The following is a 15,024-nucleotide window of genomic DNA, read 5'->3' on the forward strand; positions in this document are numbered from 1 at the left end:
ACTCAGGGAGGTAGAGGTCAAAGATATTCCTCTCAAGCAATCCTGCAATTAAGATACAAGAAGTCTCTTGTGTCCCCAACACACCTAATACACTTGTCAGATGTATAGGTGCACTAGTTCGGCGAAGAGATAGTGAAATACAAGTAATATGGATGATTATAAGTAGTAATTGCAATCTGAAATAAAAATTGCAGCAAGCGAACATGTACAGAACTTGTTGGAAACGGTGTTTCAATGCTTAGAAAGGCCTAGGGATCATACTTTCACTAGTCGACACTCTCAACATTGATCACATAACTGAATAAATAAATGCTACTTTCTACACTCTCTTGTTGGATAACAAACACCATTCATTGTGTAGGGCTACAAGAGCACCCTCAAGCCGGAGTAAACAAGCTCCACAACATCCGGAATTCATGTTAAAGTAACCTTTAGAGTGCATAATAGACCGTTGCAATTTAGACCGAGTACTAATATAGCATACACACTGTCAACAATAGCTATGAAAGGGGGAATAGATCACATCAATACTATCATAGTAATAGTTAACTTCATAATCTACAAGAGATTACAATCATAACCTACGCCAAGTACTACATGATGCACACACTGTCAACTTTACATCATGGAGGAGGAATAGACTACTTTAATAACATCACTAGAGTAGCACATAGATTAATAGTGATACAAAGCTCATGATCACTGTTGGGGGGATAACCCCCGGTATGCCAAAGGCATGCCAAACCGGATGGTTTGAACCATCCGGATACCGGTTTAATGTTTATACCGGAGCACACAGATAAGGATCTGGCTAAGTGAAGCTAAGCCGATATCCCCAGGAGAAGTATACCGGAACCGGGTAGAAAAGACACCGGGTCACCGGTAAGAAGCGCGCTGTAGCACGTCGGCAGGACTGGTCAAAGATTCTTTCCAGAACTAGAAGACAAAGATGAGCTAATCAAAGTAGCTTTAAACGAAGGGTTGACGATAAAGAGGAGGGTGACGATCAAAGAAGCCGGAGGACGTCAGCCTCCCTGATTAAAGAAGACCCCGGTGTCACCTATGATTGAAGTAACTTTGTAAAGTAGTTTGTCTAGTCAAAGATGCCATTAGGGTTTCTTGCCCTGTAAGCCACCCTCTCCCCTATATAAGGAGAGGGGGCAGCCTCCTTCACGGGCGCGGAAGATAGATAGAGAGAGAGAGATCCTGTATGCAAAAACTTGTAACCTGTGGAGATCAATAAAGAAAATGATCTAGAGCGAGTTCTTCCTTGTGTCTTTCTTCTTCAACATCTAGCCTTGGCTAAGTTCTTGAGGAAACCATCCGGAAGTTCATCCCATCTAATCACAAACCCTCCCCCGAATCCTCTAGCATCCATTCGGCCCCAACTCAAGCCATCCTATGGCATCTGTCTGTTCACCACGACGACAGTTGGCGCCCACCGTGGGGCATGAAGTGGCGCTTGCAGGAGTTCATATTCGGGCGGGCATCCTCGAGGTCGCCGGCGAGCGGACAGTGTCTGCGCTGGTCCAGCGCATCTACTCCATGGACTTCATCAACGACAACGCGGGCTGCTTCACCAACGGCGGCATCTTCCCCAAGAACGGCCGCATCATCGAGTTCGGTAGCCACCGCGTCTACTTCGGCACCGTCCCTATGCGCCAGCACCTCTCGCCGGTGCTGGTGGCACCGGACCCGCCAAGGTGGCTCTGTGCTGGCCACGCCGCCGGCAGCGTCGAGGTAATGATGACTGGCGTGGTTGGTGCAGGAAAAGAAGTTGTGGATGAAGGTGCTGGTCGTGCGGCTTCGACCCGTGCGGCCAAGCCACCGCTGGAGCGCGACGCTGGCGCTGCGGGAGCGTCATCGGCACCACCGGCAACACCACTCCAAGCGACGATGAACATGCTGGCAACACCTATCGCGCAAAACATCGACCCGGCAGCTGCTCAGGCGGAGCTAGAAGCACAACGCCAGAAGCTGCTCGCGAACGGCGCCGACATCGTCCGGGCGCAGCGCGAGCTGAACCTAACCTTACGTGAGTACAACGCTGCCCATGGCTTTGCTTCTGTTAGCGCTCATGCTGCTAGGATACCGGAGAACCGGCTTAAAGCTCGCAATCTAGATCAGGATCTGCGTAAGGAAGTTCTTGCCGGCAAAAGTACCTCTGCATCTGTTAGCATCGTGGAAAAACCTAAGTACAGTAGCCCGGATAAAACTATAAAAGCTGCTAAAGCTGCAGTAGAGCTATGTGAATCGCTTTCCGGAGATGCTTTGGCAAAACAGCAAGAGCGTGTTAGAGAGCTGCTAGAAACTATCGAGCAGCAGAATGCTGAGCAGCTGGCTAAGCTGAACAAGGCTGCGGCCTCAAAATCCACGCGTTCGACAAGGAACGCCGGAAGCAAGTCCCATGGGAAGGCTTCGTCCCCCCATCCGGACAGAAGAAGAGAAAAAGAAATGAACGCACAGCAGATGACTGTGTACGATCCGGTTCTTGCCGGAAAACAATAAGCCGGGCAACACGTTGCCGGTAGGAAAAGCCGAGGGGCAGATCAAGGCTACGCCAAAGGAGGCTATGCCGGAAACAATCATGCCGGTAGATATGAAACCGGGCAAAACTATCCGGCTGCAAGGGCAGTGCATGATGAGGAGGAAATGCCTCCGCCAAGGTACCGGCAGGCAAGGGCCGCGGCACCGGAACGTTACGATGAAGCTGACTCGACAAGATTCACCGCTTACCGGAATCCCTTGGGAGAGCGCGTGGGAGAAAGACACCTGCCAGAACGGGATGCGAGGCACCGTCTGGAGAGAGTGTACCTATCTGAGATGATAGAGGCGGAAGGTCCTCCGGGTCCAAAGTGTTTTGGCCCAAGGATCATGAAAGAACCACCACCGGTTCGCAACTTCCAGTTGCCCCGTGACACCAAAACATACGATGGCACCACTAAGCCAGAAGATTGGCTCGCGGATTACGTGACAGCGGTATACGTCGCTGGCGGTGGAGGATGTGTAGCCGGAGGAGGAAACCGGCGTTGGGCCGTGAGAATTGTGCCAACATTTTTAGTGGGACCGGCAAGAATCTGGTTAAACAACTTGCCGGCAGGAAGCATAAATGGCTGGCTGGACTTTGAGGAAGCCTTTGTCAGTAACTTCAGTAGCACCTACCGAAGGCCCAACAGGCCTCAGCAGCTCGCTTTGTGCGTGCAACGCCCGCAGGAAACAGACCGGGATTACCTGACCCGATGGAGCTCCATTAGAAACTCTTGTGAAGGAATGATAGAGGCACAAGCCATTGCTTGGTTTAGCCAGGGATGCCGGCGAGGTTCGCCTTTGTGGCAAAAGCTGCAGCGAAACATGCCAACAACTTTGGCGGAAATGATACGTGTGGCGGATAACTATGCGTTGGGAGACCCAATGCAACCGGCAGTGCAAGCTGAGTCGGAACAGATAAACCTGCCTCAGCAGCGCCAGGAACAATACCGGGACAACCGGAGCAACAAGAGAAGGGAAGATTTCCCGGATCGAAGGTACGCTCCGCAGCAAGTTGCTGCTGTGCAAGAAAACTCTGATGCCAGCGGCAGCCAGAGGCAGAAAACCAGATCGCAGCCATGGGCAGGTCCTTAGAAGCAATGGGTCGAAAAGAAACCCTGGGGCCAGAAAAAGAATTGGCAAGAACCCGTGAAATACACCATGGAAGCCGCCATGGATCAACCTTGCCGGTGGCACACGCCAAACCCGGCTCACCCATCAAACCACCTGACAAAGGATTGTTCTTGGACCAAGTACTTGATGCAAAAGGGAGCAGTAAAGGACGCGCAAGCACAAGGGTGCACCACAATGTTGCCGCCGTCACAGGATATGCTGCGCCAGCAACAGCTACCGCCACCACCGCCACTTACGGGACCAAATGCTTTACCGGTACAGCCTCAGCCAAACAGGCAGCAGTACCAGCAAGTCAATCAGGTGGGAGAAGGTTATGGCCAACCACCTCCACCGGCACCTTTGGGCCGGAATGTTTATGAGGATCCAGATGTGTGCTGTGTCGTGTTCGTCACTGAGCCGACAGACAAGCAAAGCCTACGTCGCCGTTCCATGGAAGTGAACGCGGTGATGCCGGCAGTACCAAAATACATGCTGTGGTCAGATCAGGAAATCACCTGGTCGTTCAAGGATCACCCTAAAATCATGCCGAATCCGGGTGGTTACGCTCTCGTGGTGGACCCAATCATGAAAGGGCCAATGACTCGCGTCAAGTTCAGCAAGGTGCTGATAGACAATGGGAGCAGCATAAACATAATGTACCGGCACACCATGCATACGCTGGGCATAACGGAAAACATGCTACAGCCAATTCGTACGACGTTCCACGGAATCGTTCCGGGTTTGTCCTGCGCACCGGTTGGAAAAGTCCGAGTGGATGTGTCGTTTGGAGGACGTGACAATTGCCGGGTTGAGAACGTTGAGTTTGAAGTGGTGGACCTAGACAGTCCGTACCATGCACTGCTGGGGAGACCGGCATTGGCGGCCTTCATGGCCTCGACCCACACAGCTTACCTCAAGATGAAGATGCCGGCACCTCGTGGACCATTAACTGTGGTGGGAAACTATAAAGTCTCACTGGAAACAGCATCTGCCGGATCCAACCTAGCGGAATCACTGGTGATCGCGGAGGAAAAAAGAAGGATGCAAACTGCGGTTGCGCTGGCTCAGTCCTCACAGTTGAGTTTAGCAGCAATGAGTGGAGACTTGGGTTCACCGGCATTCAAGCCAACAAATGAAACAAAGGACATTGTGCTGGATCCGGCTTACCCAGAGCGCACCGTTCGTATAGGTGCCGGCCTCGATCAAGCATAGGAAAGCGCGCTCGTCAGCTTCCTCTGTGAGAATCAGAATATCTTTGCCTGGTCCACAGATGACTTGGTGGGTGTTCCGAGGGAGCTGGCTGAGCACTCTCTAAACGTCCGGAAAGATGCCAAGCCGGTGCGGCAACCTTTGCGCCGGTTCGCTGAAGATAGGAGGAAGATTATAGGAGAAGAAGTGACAAAACTGCTGGTTGCCGGATTCATTGTAGAGGTCACGCACACAGAGTGGCTGGCCAATCCGGTAATGGTCGAAAAGAAAAAAGATGAGAACCTGGAGGCAAAAGCTCCAAAGGTATGGCGCATGTGCATCGACTACACCAACCTCAACAAGGCTTCCCCAAGAGATCCTTTCCCTCTGCCACGGATCGATCAAGTGATTGATTCAACTGCTGGGTGTGAGTTGTTGTCCTTTCTGGATGCGTATTCCGGTTTCCACCAAATCCCCTTGAAAAAGGAAGATCAAATAAAAACTGCGTTCATTACCCCACACGGGGCTTATTGCTATGTCACTATGCCTTTTGGGTTGCGCAACGCTGGTGCAACGTACCAGCGCTGTATGCAAAAATGCTTGTTTGATCAAATTGGAAAGAATGTGCAAGTCTATGTGGACGACATTGTGATAAAAACTAAGGTAAAAAACACCTTAATCGATGACATCCGGCAAACATTTGATAACTTAAGAAGATTCCGGATGAAACTCAATCCGGCCAAATGTACCTTCGGTGTCCCTGCCGGTAAGCTGCTTGGCTTTCTTGTGTCAAGCCGAGGCATTGAAGTGAATCCGGTTAAGATCCGGGCAATCGAGAGAATGACGATACCGCGAGAGCTCAAAGATGTACAAAAGTTTACCGGAAGCTTGGCATCGCTAAGCCGGTTCATAAGCAGGCTAGGAGAAAAGGCCTTGCCGCTATACGCTCTGATGAAAAAATCAGATACGTTCGTCTGGACCCCTCAGGCAGACGCGGCGTTTAAAGAGCTGAAAATGACGCTAGCCACTGCACCAATACTGGCTTCGCCGCTGGAAAGAGAGCCCATGTTGTTATATATAGCAGCAACTAACCGGGTTGTGAGTGTGGTTGTGGTAGTAGAAAGAGAAGAGGAAGGAAAAACCGTCCAGAGGCCGGTATACTACCTGAGCGAGGTGCTCTCCCTCTCAAAGCAAAACTACCCACACTTCCAGAAAATGACTTATGGCGTGTTCATGGCCGCCACGAAGCTTAAGCACTACTTTGAGGAGCACCCCATGAAGGTGGTGAGCGAGGCACCCATCTCCGATATCATGTGCAATAAAGATGCTAGCGGTAGGATCGCAAAATGGGCGATTCAGATATCACCATACGTGCCGGTATATGAAAGAAGAGATGCCATAAAATTGCAAGCTTTAGCTGATTTCTTGGTTGATTGGGCAGAAATGCAATACAAGCCCCCAGACCAGAGGGTAGAGTACTGGAAGATGCACTTTGACGGATCCAAACTCAAAGAGGGTCTAGGTGCCGGTGTGGTGCTCACCTCACCAAAGGGAGATCATCTTCGGTATGTTTTACAGGTACATTTCAGGGCATCAAACAATGTCGCTGAATATGAGGCTTTGATCCATGGGCTTAAGGTCGCAAAAGAAATCGATGCACACCGGATCATTTGCTATGGAGATTCAGATCTTGTGGTACAACAGTGTTCAGGAGATTGGGACGCAAAAGATGCCAACATGGCCTCGTACCGGTTTCACGTACAGAAGATTGTCGGGTTCTTCGAAGGGTGTGAGTTTCACCATGTGCCGCGCGCAGAAAATGAAGCCGCGGATGCTTTGTCCAAGCTGGGCTCATCCAGGCAAGAAATTCCCCCTGGAATAGCCTTAGCTCACTTAAAAGCACCATCGATCAAACCGAGTCCGGAGTCGGAATCAATTTTTGTACCGGAATCACATGTTGTACCAATGGATATCGACGAAGGAAACCCGGGGACTGTCTCGGTAAGCTCGGGGACTGCTCCGGTAAGCTCGGGGGCTGCTGTGCCTGTACCGGAAGAAGCAATGGTGGTGGATAACATGGACATAGACGTACCGGTGTTCCTGGTTCGGGAGGCACCATCATGGGTTAAACCTATTAAGGAATTCCTGATCAACGGCACCTTGCCGGTTGACGAAAATGAGTCTAGAAGGATCCAGAGGAGGTCCAAAGCTTACACCATCATCAATGGCGAGGTGTACAAGAGAAGTGTTACCGGTGTTCTCCAAAGGTGTGTGTAACCGGAAGAGGGAAAAGAAATGCTCGAGGAAATTCACCGAGGAGAATGTGGGCATCACGCGTCGTCAAGGGCGCTGGTGGCAAAAGTATTCCGGCATGGGTTCTATTGGCCAATGGCTTTGCAAAATGCGGAGGATATGGTAAGAAAATGCAATGGGTGCCAGAGGTACGCCAAGCAAAACCATACCCCAGCATCCGGTTTAAAGACAATACCGCTAACTTGGCCGTTTGCCGTTTGGTGCCTAGACATGGTCGGCCCATTCAAAACCGCAAGGGGAAACATGACCCACATCTTGGTCATGGTGGATAAATTCACCAAGTGGCTAGAAGTGAAACCCATTGCAAAGTGTGATGGGCGCACAACGGTGAAGTTTTTAAAAGACGTTATCTTACGGTACGGCTACCCGCATAGCATTATCACTGACAATGGCACAAATTTTGCTCAAGGTGAGTTCAAAATATTTTGTGAAGACAACAACATCCGGTTGGATTTGTGCTCAGTCGCACACCCACAAGGCAATGGCCAAGTTGAAAGAACAAAAGCTTTGGTACTCTCCGGTATCAAACCAAGACTCATTGATGCGGTGGAAAAATCGCCGGGGTGTTGGCTCGATGAGCTACCATCCGTGCTGTGGAGTATAAGAACAACTCCAAACCGGTCTACCGGATACACTCCATTCTTCATGGTTTATGGAGCAGAAGCGGTCATACCAACCGACATTCTCCATGATTCACCAAGGGTGCAACTCTATACCGAAGAAGAGGTAAAAGAGGCCCGAGAAAACGATGTGGAAAGCAAGAGAACAAGCTTTGGCAAGAACAGCCATTTACCAGCAAAACCTCAGACGCTATCACAGCCGGAAGGTTAACCCGAGGGTGTTCCGGGAAGGAGACCTAGTGCTACGCCTAGTGTAGCGCACTGAAGGCCGGCACAAGCTTTCCCCTCCATGGGAAGGACCTTTCATTGTGAGCAAGGCTCTCCACAATGATGCCTACTACCTGATTGATGCACAGGAATGGAAGAAAGGAAAGGCGGACAGGTCCGGAGAGGAAACCAAGCGTCCATGGAATGTAGCCCTATTACGTCCTTTCTACTCTTGAAGCTATGGTGTAAGAAGTTCCTTTTTGTACCTTATTTGCTATGAATAAAAGATGTCGGAACCTTGAATGAGTCTCGGGGACTACCCCTACTAAGGTTGTATGTAACATGTTTATTTTTTCAGTTTACCGGTTGCTTATTGAATGTTTTTTCTTTCCGGTTTAGTAGTGTGCTAAACCCTACCGGAGTCTTCGACTCTGCTGTCGTCCGTAACTCGGCTTCATGGCAAGCAAGATAAACCGGTAGGGGATAAGCACATGAACTGCGGAGAGGGAGAGCGGGAAAGAACAATCCGGAAAATTTAACTAACCCCGGTTATACCGGTTTTTTGCAAAAATTTCGAGTTATTTCTAAATTCGAAGAAGTGCTTGCTTGGTAAAAGAACTTTGTGCTCATACGCCAAAAATGCCCAGAGAAGGTAGGCAGAGCCAAAGCAAAAGAGCCAAGTGTGCATCGAATTGGATGCGGAAACAATTTCGGAATCATTGCAATGCAAAACAAAAATCGAAACGATAAGCAAAGTGCTAAGTAGCAAATCAACATAACTTAATAAGTTACCGGTGTGCAAGACACCGGCATAGATTGTAGTACCACAAACCAAAAGGATGAGTTTTAGCTTACATCATAAACCCCGGCATACCGGGGTAGAATTTAACAAGTTCTGCTATGAAGCAAGCAGGAGCAGGTAAACTTCTTGTCACAACAAACATTCAAGGAGCAGGGGCTTCAGGGGGAGCAGCGCTGGCCTTAGGAGTTTCCGGCGGCACATCATCGGCACCCTCATCTTCATCTCCCTCTTCTTCTTCTTCATCGCTGAGGTAGTCCTTGACATCAGGAGGGGGAGGGATGAAGGTGCGGACCTCGGCATACTCAGCGAGCCGGTAGGCCCGATCCTGCCGCTTCGCGGTAAGAACCGGGTCCACATCGGTCGGAGCATCTTGGTGTACGCCTTGGAGCGCGTCCAAGTCCAAGTCCGGATACCAGGAGCACGCGGAGCGCAGCGCGGTGTCAGCTCCAGCACGAGCCGCGGAGCACTGCCACTCACGAATCCGGCGTCCTGCCTCCTTCAGTCGGTTGGCGGTGAGGGTGATGTTGGCTGGCATGGGCTCTTCAGGCCACAGCACCTTGAAGATCTGGATGGCAGCATCCGGTAGATCGACAAGGGTCCGGTCCACTGAGCGCATGTGTTGGACTCGAGCGGAGAGGGCGACCAGATAGTCGTACCCGTCCCATTGCGCGTCCATGTTGGGAAATTCCCGCGCCACCCGATCCTCCATCACCTTTCTCAAGGCGTGTGCCTGGGAATCTGGGAAGTGTTCTACAGGAAGAAGAGAACAGCATAAGCATAAGATACCAGAGATCAGTCTACCGGAAAGAACAGGAACATGAACACAGTCTCAAAAAGAGAAAGCTATAAGCAAAAGAAAGGTCAAGGCAAGGACGTACGGAAAGCCAGCGCATCAATTTGCATGACCAGCCGATCGTATTCTTTATGATCAGTGGTCATAACCTCGATGTGGTGCTCCGCCGCTTTCCGTGCCTTCCTTTCCTCCTCCAGCTCTGCCCTCAGCACCGTGCTGGAGTTCGTGGAGTCATCCACAACCTCCGCCAGCCTGGCCTCGGCTGCAGCCTTGGCGTCCTTTAGAGCTTGTTTATGCTGGAGCGCGGCCTGCATCGCCTGTTCCTTAAGCTCCCTGGAGGCAGTCTTCTGGGCGTCCAGCGCCTCCTGGTGCTCCTTGATGAGCTGCTCTTTTTCACCTAGGCACCGGAAAGAAAGGTGTTAGCAAAGTGGCAGTTGGTAAATGAAGAGAGAACGAGTTAACCGGAAAAGAAAAAGTAACACCTTGGAGAGCGGCAATCTGGGCCTTGAGGACCTCAAGGGTAGCTTCCGGGACAGCTGTTGAACAAAAATTCGCGAGTATTAAAGAGGAAAACATTCCGGTAAAAAGATGCCGGAGGAAAAGAAAGGAAACAAACCTTGGCAGTGGCTGTGGGCCTCGGCAAGGTCCCGATGCTCCCAGAGGAGCTCCTCGAAGAGCTACTTCCGGGCATCAGCGGTACTCTGTTCAAACAAGACAGTTGTGAGAAAGAAAGAAACCATGTTCTCAACCCGAAACTCGGGGACTGGCTATGCCGGTTTCGCGCGTTTCTAGTTAAGTTCCGCGCTAAGAACTACGCTCTCAACACGAAACTTGGGGACTGGCTATGCCAGTTTCGCGCATTTCTAGTTAAGTTTCACGCTAAGAACTACGCTCTCAACACAAAACTCAGGGACTGGGAGGATAGACAAGACCCGGAAAGAAAGAAACCGGCATCAACAAAAATTACAAGAAGGTTGGCGAAACCTACCACCACATTGCTGGTGGCGTCGTACCACGCACTGTCAAACTCCTTCACGGCACGCTTGAGCCGCATGAAGTGTTCTTCAGTGGACCGGGGCCCAGCAGGATCTGGCGCTGGAAGGCGGTCCTTCCCCAGGCCGCGGGTGGACGCAGAGATGTCCGCATCGTTCCATTTTTGGGCATAGGGGAGAAGGTGCCCCAGGTCCTTGCCCTCGCGCCTCAGCTCAACAATCCGGCCCAGGAGGCCGGAAGGTTTTTCTGGGACCGCAGCAGCGGCAGGCCCGACATGCAGCACTAGAGACTGCGAGCCGCTTGATGCGCTGCCATCCACGGCCTTTCCGCGGGACGCCCCCGGCTTGAGGAACTGGGTGATCTTGGGGGTCGCCGGCGGCGGCTGTGGTTTGGCCGCGGGAGGTCCTTGGCTTGGTGGCGGTGTTGGAGTAGTCCCGGTAGGCTCAAGAGTAAGAGCTTCCGGGTGCGGTGCAGAGGAGGCCGGCGCGGAAGTATCCGGTGCGGCCTTGGTGGGGGAAGAGCTTGGCTGCTTCTTCTCCTTCTTCTTCTGGGCAGGAGGAACCAGAGGTTCCGCCCGCCCGGTGGCTTTGTCGTCGGCGCCGGTGTTGCTGGCGCTGGTGTCTTGGGTTTCAGGAGGGGAGGTGAGATCCTCCTCCGCGCGGTGATCAGGAGGTGTAGGGGCCGCGCGCCCCGAACTTGTAATGCCTCCCGGAGAGGAGGCAGAGGCGTTGCCGGCACCAGATGGTGCCGGGCTTGTCTGAGGAGGAGGAGTTGAGGTCCTTGCGGAGCCGGCAGAGCCTTCGGGCTTGGACCCAAGCTTAAGCGTGGGGCTGGAAGAGAGAAAAAGAAAGGGTTGGAAAAATGTAACCGGAAAAGAACTTGGCAAAAACAAAACAAACAAAGAGAGAAGTAAAGAACTTACCCGGAAGAAACCGGCATCTTCTTATGCTTGTAGCGCTTCGTGCCAACTTGCTTTCCCCCAAGGACCTCAGTCCGAGGGCGTTTGGCAGGAGGGGCTTGGCTTGAACCGGCATCTGTCGCCAGGGCCTTGTTCTTCTTGCTCCCAGCGGTGAGTTTGTCCAAGAACTCCTGGCCAACCTCGGCCTGCAGGGGGGTGACATGCTCATGGACCTGTGGGTTGATGTTGGCTAAGGGAACATCTACAGAAGAACAATAACAGAAGAATATGAGAGATCAAAAAGAAGAGCTACCTCGAGTAAGGTCAGGTCGTCAGACGAACCGGCTGGTTCCGGTGGAGATCTGCCGAGGCGCGAGGCTGGAGTCCGGCCCATCTTCAGGTCCTGCCAATGGATGAAAGGGTCCGGGTCGAATTTGTCCAGAGCCCGCTTCCGGCAAGGACCTCGCCGGTCTGAGTCGATGCCGGGGAAGCGGTCCTTGGCCTGAAAAGCAAAAGAGAAAAAAGGATTAGTCACAATGCAATAGTTACCGGTATACCGACCCGAGTTGCGTAATTTCTTACTTCTTGGGTCGGGGGGTTAGTGGAACTGAGAGGCCGAAGGCCCCAATCCCAGTCTTCCGGCATGGCAGTCTGGCAGATCTGCTTAGCCTTGAGGACGATGTCTTTCTTGCTGAGAGGGATTCCGGTGATCTTGGTAGGATCACCGGGACCGTACATCTCGCTCATCTTATGCATGCGGAGCTTAAGAGGAAGCACCCGCCGCGAGATAAAGGTGCGGATAATATCGTCGGAGCAGATGTTGGTGTCCTTCATCAACTGCTTCATGAAGCGTATAATCCGGTTGGTCTCTATGTGAGAGTCCTTCGGATTGTAGCTCCAGTTGACCCTCCTGGGCGGCGTCGGATTAAAAGGCGGCAAATCGATGAGATCTGCGGCGCCGTTGTTCTTCACATAGAAGAAAGGGCTCCCTTGGCGGGAGCCAATGATGCAAGACCCGCATTGTACGGGGGGTTTGGGTTTAGGGATTTCCTTGCCCTGAACGGAATTGATCCGAAGAGCAAAGAAACGGGCAAACGTCTCGCGAGTGGGACGAATGCCGATGTAAGCCTCCATGAAGGTGGCATAGCAAGAGAGGTAGAAGATGGCGTTGCCGGGAAGATGGTGAGGTTGTAGTTGATAAAAATCAAGGAAACGCCGGAAAAAATCAGAGACGGGAAGGCCGAAGCCGCGCTCAAAGTGAGCGAGAAAGACAACGCGTTCACCGGGTTCAGGCGCCGGTTCAATCTCGTCGTGAGGGAGCCGGCAAGATACTCCTTCCGGAATCCTCCTGGACCGGTAAAGCCAGTCGATTTCATACGAGCTAACGTTGGAGCCCATCCAGGCCCCGCGCGTGATACCGGAGGAATCTGCGCCGGAAGCTTCGCTAGAGCTACCGGTATCGTGGCTGCTGCCGGAACCAGTATCCATCTGGGCAAGATCAGCGGTTAATCCATCGGAGGATCTGCTACGCCGGCTAGCTAAAGAAGAGGCGGAAGAAGAGGCAGAGGAAGATTCCTCACTAGACATAAAATCCGGTGCAAAGAAACAAGAATCCCACGATCTACCCCCGCGTGAAGATCTACGAGTAAGAGAAAAAGCAGAAGAAAAGAAGAAGTAAATACGCAACCAACTCAAGATCTAGAAAGCAAGCAAAACAAGGGTAAGTCCAGTTTAAGCCTAACCTGAGGCGGCGGAGTCGCGGAGGAAGAGGTTCGCCGGTGGATTGATGAGCTTGCCGTGGGCGAGGAAGTCCGTCGACGGCGAGGTGGAAAGGAGCTCGAGGAAACACCAATGCTGCGACCACGAGAGGAGCACCACGGAAGTACTTCACGCGGCGAGGTTCGGCGACGTGCGGCGGAGCAGTAGCGGAAGTTCGCCGGGCAGCGGAGCTCGAGCAGTGAACGAAGCGGCGGAGGCGCAGAGAGCAACGGCACTGTGCGCGAAGAAGTGGGGAATGCGAGAAGAGGAAGAAGAAGGGGCGATTTCCCCTTATAAAGAAAGAGAGAGAAATGGGCCGAAAACCGCTGGGCCGCGACGGTTCGCTCCACGAGCCGCCGCGTGGCGCGGCGATACACGCGTAACAACGGGAAGCCACAGGGAGGCACACACGGATCCAGAGAGGTGGTTGGGTTCTGCTGTGAAGCATTTAATACGCGCGCGGAAGCCGAAGGGAAGTGACCCCTGACACTGACGCGTCAGTCACAGGGCGCATGTCTCTGACAGGCGCGAGTCCCGAGATATTCTCGACTTCGCCGAGGAGGTATTTAATGACTAAGATGCCGGAGGATAAGATACCGGAGAATGCCTTGCAAGAGAAAAAACGTGAGTCTGGGCAAAGATGCCGGATCTAAGCTAAGCGCCGGATAGATTAAACCGGTATTCAAAATGTGGGAACCTGGCATGGTCTGTTGGATAGAATCCGCCAGACTATACCAGCTTCGGGGACTAATGTTGGGGGGATAACCCCCGGTATGCCAAAGGCATGCCAAACCGGATGGTTTGAACCATCCGGATACCGGTTTAATGTTTATACCGGAGCACACAGATAAGGATCTGGCTAAGTGAAGCTAAGCCGATATCCCCAGGAGAAGTATACCGGAACCGGGTAGAAAAGACACCGGGTCACCGGTAAGAAGCGCGCTGTAGCACGTCGGCAGGAGTGGTCAAAGATTCTTTCCAGAACTAGAAGACAAAGATGAGCTAATCAAAGTAGCTTTAAACGAAGGGTTGACGATAAAGAGGAGGGTGACGATCAAAGAAGCCGGAGGACGTCAGCCTCCCTGATTAAAGAAGACCCCGGTGTCACCTATGATTAAAGTAACTTTGTAAAGTAGTTTGTCTAGTCAAAGATGCCATTAGGGTTTCTTGCCCTGTAAGCCACCCTCTCCCCTATATAAGGAGAGGGGGCAGCCTCCTTCACGGGCGCGGAAGATAGATAGAGAGAGAGAGATCCTGTATGCAAAAACTTGTAACCTGTGGAGATCAATAAAGAAAATGATCTAGAGCGAGTTCTTCCTTGTGTCTTTCTTCTTCAACCTCTAGCCTTGGCTAAGTTCTTGAGGAAACCATCCGGAAGTTCATCCCATCTAATCACAAACCCTCCCCCGAATCCTCTAGCGTCCATTCGGCCCCAACTCAAGCCATCCTATGGCATCTGTCTGTTCACCACGACGACAATCACATAAAGATCACACCATGGGAGAGAGATGAACCACATAGCTACCGGTAAAGCCCTCAGCCTCGGGGGAGAACTACTCCCTCCTCATCATGGGAGACAGCAACGGCGATGAAGATGGCAGTGGTGTCGATGGAGATGACTCCGGGGGCAATTCCCCGTCCCGGCGGCGTGCCGGAACAGAGACTTTTGTCCCCCGAAACGCAGTTTCGCGATGGCGACGGCGTCCCTGGAGTCTTTCTGGAGTTTCGTCAATTGTTGTAGGGTTTTCACGTCACGAGAGATTATATAGGCGAAGAGGCGGCGCAAGGGGGTGCCTGGGGGGCCCACCCCATA

The sequence above is a fragment of the Lolium perenne genome, chromosome 2 (genome assembly GCF_019359855.2).
Source record: "Lolium perenne isolate Kyuss_39 chromosome 2, Kyuss_2.0, whole genome shotgun sequence".
Classification (NCBI taxonomy): Eukaryota; Viridiplantae; Streptophyta; class Magnoliopsida; order Poales; family Poaceae; genus Lolium; species Lolium perenne.